This window comes from Halichoerus grypus, chromosome 1 (assembly GCF_964656455.1).
Source record: "Halichoerus grypus chromosome 1, mHalGry1.hap1.1, whole genome shotgun sequence".
NCBI lineage: Eukaryota > Metazoa > Chordata > Mammalia > Carnivora > Phocidae > Halichoerus > Halichoerus grypus.
Window position 1 is genome coordinate 6,760,808 of NC_135712.1, and position 7,932 is coordinate 6,768,739.

The window sequence follows — 7,932 nt, forward strand, 5'->3', positions numbered from 1 at the left end:
TCCCCAGGCCGGTGGCCAGGGCACGGCGTCTTTCCTAGGTGACTCACCCAGACTCAGGTGGGTCCCATGCTCACTGGGCAGCTGCTGGGCCCAGAAGGCCAAGGGGGGAGGCAGGGTCTTCACATGGCTCCGCTCAGGATAGTTGCCAGAAGCTCCCCTGAGGCCCAGGGCATCCACATCAGGAGGCTTGGCAGAGGCTCTCTTCACAAAGGGACTTACCCAGGATTGCAGAAGGACGTGGCCTAACATTAAGATGTTTTATGACTCTGATTAACCAGGAGCAGGGAGCTGGAGAGAGGCGGTGATTAATCGTCCCACAGAGGAGCTGGACCCCATCATCCCCACGTGGACAGAGAGCCTGGAGAAGCCGGAGGTGTTTGCTGTCCCCCCCGCCCCCTGTGCCCCCACCAAGAAGAAGCCCAATTCCACCCAGCGGGTGAACCTCGGGTCTGCTGGGCGGGCGCTTGCGTTTCTGAGCGGCCTGCACATTGCAGAGCCCAGTTCCTGCCCTCGGAGGGGGCGCTGCCGAGCACAGACAGACAGACACCTCATGGAGGACAGAGGGGATCTGTGTCGTGAGGGGTGAGATCTGCGTGCTGGGAGCACAGGGAGCCCAAATCCCCCTGGCGAGGGCTGTCCCCGAGGGGTCCTGGATGCCTCTTTTGAGACAGGTATACGAAAGAATCGCAGAAGGACAGAGCCCGTGACATTGCAGGGTCTCTGGTGTGGGCCCCACGGGGAAGCTCTTTGACAGCCTAGTCCTGAGCAAGTCCCTCCTTCTTTCAGGAAGAGTGTTTTCCCCCTGGTTGGGTTTCTCTCTCTGCTGGGCCCAGAAAGCTCAGGGCCAAATTTGGGGGCCAGGGTTTTGAGTATGGGAATTGAGTTCTCGAATTCCCATAATGTATACAGAGCATTCTGACTGCCCCTTGCCCGTCTTCCTGTCTTAGTTCTGTGCCCTGATCCCTCAGGCATTTGTGTTTCTGGTTTTCGGTTTTAGGGCACGCACCCCTGTGTGCATCTCCCATCCGCATGGAATGAGGGTAATAACGAGCTCGTCTGTCTGTCCTGCCCGGCTGGGGGGTCTCCGCTGTGCCCACACGTGAGACTGTCCGCGTCCCCAGAGGAAGTCCTCTGTCAAATCCACCCAGAAACAGAACAGGTGGGGTCAGGCGCAGGGCACACAGTTATGGTAACAACCCATCTGGCCCCCAGGGGCTGGTAAAGGAGGTCTTCGTGTACAAGACTCTCTTTAGTCTCTCAAGGGAATGAACTAGAGCTGCATCCATCAATGTGAACAATTCTCCAGAACAGACGACTGAGCCAAAAATCAAGTTGCAGAAGAACATGTACGAGATGATATTATTCAAAACCCTTTTTTTTTTTTTTTATTAGTTTAAGTGGTGTTCAGCACTTTGTTTGTTTGTTAGATGGCACTCTGGTCACCAAACTGAGGACGTGTGGCTTGTCAGAGGTCAGGACCTGCCTTGAAGGACCCTAGTCCTTCCCATGTTTCCAATGGCTCACCTACATCTGTGGGAATTGACCACTGGGCTCAGGGACACAGACCATGTGGTCTTAGCCAAGGCACCAAGCAGTCAGTGGGTCCATGTGGGAACACAGGAAAGCTCCCTTTTTGGGGTTCCATCAGGACAGAACCCTAATCCTTGAACAGGGATGGGGCTTCTTCCTGGGCCACCCATGGGAGACAGAAAGCCGTGGCCGGGTGGGGTGAGGGACACCTCTCCTCGGGCACAAAGTCTGAGAGGGTGTCCTCTTCAGGCCCATTGTGATGCTGTCATCGGAGAACAAAAGCAGAAAGGAACAAGTGTCCGTGAGGATGAGGAGAAACTGGGACCCTTGTGCCTTTGCTGGTGTGAACGTAAATGTGGTGGCCGCTGTGGGAAACAGGAGGGAGGTTCCTCAAAGAATCAAAGCTGGAGTTCCCGTAAGATCCCGTGATACTTTTTTTTTTTAACGTTTTTTTATTTTGTTATGTTAATCACCATACATTACATCATTAGTTTTTGATGTAGTGATCCATGATTCGTTGTTTGAGTATAACACCCCGTGCTCCCTGCAGAACGTGCCCTCCTTAATACCCATCACCGGGCTAACCAAACCCCCCACCTCCCTCCCCTCTAGAACCCTCAGTTTGTTTCTCAGAGTCCATAGTCTCTCTTGGTTCGTCTCCCCCTCCGAATCCCCCCCTTCATTTTTCCCTTCCTACTATCTTCTTTTTTTTAAACATATAATGTATTATTTGTTTCAGAGGTAAAGGTCTGTGATTCAACAGTCTTGCACAATTCACAGCGCTCACCATAGCACATACCCTCCCCAGTGTCTATCACCCAGCCACCCCATCCCTCCCACCCCCTACTACTCCAGCAACCCTCAGTTTGTTTCCTGAGATTAAGAATTCCTCATATCAGTGAGGTCATATGATACATGTCTTTCTCTGATTGACTTATTTCGCTCAGCATAACACTCTCCAGTTCCATCCACGTCGTTGTAAATGGCAAGATTTTGTTCCTTTTGATGGCTGCACAATATTCCATTGTATATATATACCACATCTTCTTTATCCATTCATCTGTCGATAGGATGCCGTGATTCTGCTTCTGAGTTCATACTCCAAGGAACCGAAAGTCCGGACTCAAACAGAAACCTGCACACCACTGTTCACAGGAGCATCATTCCCAGTAACCGGAAGGGGCAAACAACCAAAATGTCCGTTGATGCACACGTGGGTGAAAGAAATGTGGTCTTAGCCCCACACGGAATCTTACTGAGGCTTAAAAAAGAATGACATCCTCACGTTCTCACACCTGCCACAGCGTGGATGACCCTCAAGTCATCACGCTCAGCAGAACTGGCCAGTCCCAAAGGACAGACGCTGTGTGATCCCACTTAAATGAGGTGTCTGGAGCAGTCAGGCTCTTAGACACAGAAAGGAGGATAGAGGGTGCCAGGGGCAGGGGGCAGTGGGGAGAGGAGAGTGTGTGTTTCCTGGGGCAGAGGTTCAGTCTGGGAGGACGAGAAATTCTGGCGGTAGATGGTGGGGCTGGTTGCACAACAACAGGAATGTGCTTCATGCCACTGAATTTTACACTTAAACATAGGTAGGGGCGCCGGGCTGGCTCCGTCGGTTAAGCCTCCAACTCTTGGTTTCAGCTCAGGTCATGATCTCCGTGTCCTGGGATCCAGCCCCGAGTTGGGCTCCATGCTCAGTGGGGAGTCTGCTTCTCTGCTTCTCTCTCCCTCTCCCTCTGCCCCTCCCCTTACTCCCGCTTGCACGCGCTCACTGTCTAAAATAAATATTTGAATCTTTAAAAAAATAGGTAAAATGGTAAATTATATATGTATATTTTATAATAATAAAAAGATATAAGGCATGCCAAGAAAACTCAGTAATAAGATAAATATTTGCATGCAATATTATTTTTAAGAATGAAAATTTATACAGAAAACCCATGATGAGCACAATGGCAACATTTTACATAAAGAGGACTTGTATTCCTGGTTCTCCCCGCCGCCCAGGCCCCTCGGCGGTGTGCCTGGCACCAAGTTACCCTCCTGGAGAACAACACAAGCGTGATTTCTCCCTTGGGCCCAACCGTGCTGGGCAAGAATGATTTATTCTGGTTTCACATGCGAGTAGATGAGGCTCCTGGGACGAAAGCCATGTGCCCCAGTCCATCCTGTGCCTTTGGCCTCTGCAAAGCTGCCTCCTCGTGCACACAGCTCTGGGCTTGGGGTGCGAGGAGCCGCGATCGATCGGGCTCCTCCTGAGAAAGAAGCCTGAGGTCAGAGCCCGGGCTGGAGATTTCCATCCTGTAAGTCCTTCTTGGGAATTTTATAAGAACCGGGTGAATGCATGACTTTTCCTCCTGTGATTTTGCTTCATCTATTTTTTTGTTTCCATTGTTCCATCTGTGATGCGATTCTTCCAGCTCTGTAATCTGGTCTAATAAACCCTAATTATTTAAGTTTCCCTGACAGTGCTGTGCTCCCTGGCTCCCGGGAACCCGAACCGGAGAGAGACCTTGGCACGGGGTCTTCGTCCTCCCGGGAAGGGCCTGGGTCACCAGCTGCGTCTTGCTCAAGGTCAGCTCCTTCGGGCTGGGACCTCGTCTGTCGTGTTCTTAGCGGTACCCAAATCGGCCTGGTGCCTGGCACACACAGAAGGCCCTTCATAAATCATTCCCAATGAGCGAGTGAGTGACTGAAAAATAAAAGTCTAACCAGCATATCACCCTTTACGAAGTACACAGTCTTTTTGGCAGCTGTCCCTGAAACTTGTACCTGCGGGAATCGTCAGAGGAGAATTTGCTGCTTGAAATGAGAAAGCGTGTAGATTTTGTGAGGCTTCAAAAACCGTATTAAATAGCTGTATTTCTACTCTTCAGTTGAGGTGGACAACAGTAAAATACATATTCTCTAAGCCCAAGAGAGGTGAAAATATACGTTGTTACCAAATCCTTAGACAGAAGCTGTGTTTGCATTTGCTGTGTCCGTAAGTGCACAGCCCGTTGAGTTGTCAGAAACCTGCTCAGGGGACAGATGAGCGTGTGTGTGTGTGTGTGTGTGTGTGTGGTGTGGTGTGAAGGCGTTGACTTAGCTTCAAGCTGAAGAGTTTCCTTCTCTGCAAAGCTGTTGCTCTGCCTGAGCAAAACGGTTCCTCCACGGCTGGCCTCCCCAGGAGGCATCTCAAGTCTATGGTTCATTGTGTTCCTCTGAAATGGGTGTTGTTCGAGGGACAAGATTGCCCGTGAGGACAGGAGCCCTGGACAGGGTAAGTGGGAACAGTACGTGTGCACAGGGTGTGCATCTATTCCAACTCCTGCCCCCACCCTCCCAGCGTTGAGTTTCTGGGCTCCAGAAAGCTAAGTGCACAACCTTGCCTTGCTCACCAGACTAGGCTGTTTGTGCCCCGGGGTTTTGCCTGTGATGGGCCTTTTGCCAGAAATGCCCTTGCCCGCTCCGACTGCCCCACTCCAATCCCATCATCATCTAAGGATCCTGGCTACTCCCCATCTGGTCCCAGCATAGAGAGCACATGGGGGCCGAGCAGGGTCTCAGCTCCACGACCTGAGGATTCCTCAGGAATCTGAATCTTTCTGTGACAAGGTCTTCAAGAGATTCATATGCGCTTTCTTTCTTTCTCTTTTTCTCTTTTTAAAATTTCTCTTTAAATTTGTCGTGGTTCCCACTGGTAGCAGCGTCGGCTCCATCAGGTAGGACATGCGCCCCCTTGGAAATCCTCCCCCTGCACTCCAGCCCCTCCCGAAGCTGCCCTTGGGGTCCCTGTTGTGGGAGCAGCTGGGAGGTGAGACCACCTGCTCACGAGGGCCGTCAGGGACGGTGGAAACCTGGCGGGAGCCCGAATGGACAGGCCTACTCCACGCTGCACTCCTCAGAAAGCGGGCTCCCCACTGCGTGCAATGGGTCCATGCCTTGCTGACTCTCCTCAGGGCCGCACGCAGAGATTTTTCTAAGGGTTCCTTGAGGACGCCCAGACAACACACAGCGATCTTACAGAAGGTGGGAGTCTTTCTTCCTGCCTCTCCTCTGACCCCCCAACTGCCCCAACACAGCCCCGATCTGTCCTCCCCCTCCATCTCCATGATGACCACCCCAGTGCCAGCCCCCAGTGCTCCATGCAGACCCCGTGAGCCCTCTCCCAGAATCCAGCCCCGTCTCCCCCTCCCCTAGTTCCCTTGTCCCCAAAGCCACGCAGATCTGTGCAGAACACACATCACACCTGTGCCCACCCACCACCCCCTGTATCCAGGTCTACACCCGCCCCGGGTGTCTCTACCCTGCACGAGGGAGAGCTCTGTGCAGGGGCCCTGCTGCCTGTCCCCTTCCCTGTCACCTGTGCCCGGTTTCCCCAGCCCCGGCAGCACAGCCCTGCCTCGGCCTTTATACTCCTGTGCTCCCTGCCTGGAACATTCTGCCCCCTGCTCTCCCAGACTACCTCCTGTGACCTTCATCTCAGCCTGAATGTCCCCTCTGGGTGTGGCCTCTGACCCCGGTAGCCGTCACCCTATTCGAAATCTCTGCAGAGCAGAGATTGCTATTCCTTGTCCCCTTGTTCTTGATTCCCTGGCCTTGCCCCCACTAGGACGGAAGCCCTAGGGCTCCTCGGGCCCCACCCCATGGTGCAGGACAGCGCTAAAGACATCTTAGAAGCTGCAGAGATACTCACTACAAATGTGGGCGCGAATGCAGGCAGTAACACACACAGGCACACTTTGGGTCAAATAGAGTCATGAGTGCGGGTCCTTCTCCAAATTGCTCCTGGACCCTCTTCTGCCTGCCCTGTGCCCGAGGCTGACTCTCCTGTCTGCTCTCCAGGCCCTCTGGGGGCTGCCCTGCACCAGCAGTCCATGGAGGCCTGGAGGGCAGAGGGGGGTACTTTGCCCCATTCCTGGGACAGCCCCCCACTGGGCTCATCAGATGCCACCTCCCTGTCCTCCCTGCAGGCCCAGGGGTGGGACCGCCTCCCCCTGTGGCTGGAGGCTGGGAGCCCCCTCCTTGGTCCGGCCCTCTTCCCTGCTGCAGCTGGGCACTGTCCCCTGGCCTCTTCCTTCGCACCGTGTGGGGAAGTGCTCCTGCCTGGGATCTTCCCTGGCCCATCGGGACACTGCTCTATCTGCAGAAGATCAAGGAGCCTTTGCTCTCTTTACACATTGCACACACACGTTTTTTTCCTTTCAGTAATTTATTTATCTATAAGCAATTAATGAAATTGTCAATTCTATTTTGACATCTTCAGGTACTCACAAAGCAACTACAATAGTCTAGATTCTGCATCCTGGGGTGTGTGCGTGTGCATGCGTCCACGTGCATGGGAGTGTCTGCTTGTCATCGGGAGAAAACGTTGTATTTTGACAGCTTAAAATTCATAAATGTTAAACAATAAATAGTATCTTAAACAAAACAACAAAGATGAAGAAAAAAATCACGGAACAAGGATGAAATGGTTGCAGATTCTTAAGCTTTCCTATCTATAAATTTAAGATTAAACTAATCCAATGAATTTAGGACTAAAAGAAGAATTAAGGACTAAAATATGAGTTGAGGCTAAAATTCTAATTTAGGACTAAAATTTTAATTTAGGACTAAAATTTGAATTTAGGACTAAAATTTGACTTTAGGACTAAAATATGAGTTTTAGGACTAAAATTTGACTTTAGGACTAAAATTTGACTTTAGGACTAAACTTTGAATTTACGACTAAAATATGAGTTTTAGGACTAAAATTTGAATTTAGGACTACACTAACTATTTCATACAGTTTGAGTGAGATGTTGTTTTGTTTAAGTTTTTCTCTCTCTCTTTTTTTAAGGCAATCACATTTTATTCACATAAATACTGAGTTATTTCTGCGGAACTGTAACCCTAGTCCTAGAGCACAGAAATGGTCTTGTTTGAAAGTCTCTATCCACGTCCACGATAGAGGATGTCTTCAGTCCCAGTGGCATGAATTTAAATCCGAACACCGTACCTACAGCAGAGAGTTCTAAAGCGTCCGGCAGGGAAGCTATGTCTTCATGACAATGTGGACGAAGCTCTAGTTACACAGTCCGCGATGGGGTTACACCGCTATCCTGCGGAGAGTCACTGTGGCGTCAGTTCCGAAAGAGTAGCCGTTTCACTAGAGAGAGAGCCATCAGACGTTCTTCACGGAGCTCCGCGCAGATGCTGAGCCGGGCTGTGGCGGCTCAGAGCCCCAGCTGCCCTGAGCCCGGTCACCCCTGCAGGCGACTCCGGGTCCCGGGGCCCTCACGGTGGGCCTTCCCTCCCCCCTGGGGGCCAGATGACCCCGGGGACCCCCCGACACTCCCCAGCCTGCGTGGGCTGTGGGCGGAGCAGCAGGACCAAGAGGGTCCCACAGGACAGGCCGGCAGCTGGACTCCACACCGGCTA

At 51.9% G+C, this 7,932-nt stretch overlaps 1 long non-coding RNA gene across 4 annotated transcripts; it reads left to right on the plus strand.

Annotated features, from left to right (window-relative positions):
- Window positions 1–305: 305 nt before the first annotated feature.
- Window positions 306–7,587, plus strand: LOC144379621 (uncharacterized). 4 transcript variants are annotated; one of them, XR_013442929.1, is made up of 3 exons: window positions 306–671; window positions 1,780–1,945; window positions 2,601–3,934. It is a non-coding gene; the product is annotated as an uncharacterized LOC144379621 (long non-coding RNA). The 4 variants fall into 4 exon arrangements; XR_013442932.1 differs by lacking the exon at window positions 306–671 and adding an exon at window positions 7,352–7,587 and having other exon boundaries at window positions 1,008–1,945; window positions 2,601–3,833; XR_013442931.1 differs by lacking the exon at window positions 306–671 and adding an exon at window positions 3,988–4,469 and having other exon boundaries at window positions 1,008–1,945; window positions 2,601–3,833.
- The last annotated feature ends 345 nt before the right edge of the window (window positions 7,588–7,932 follow it).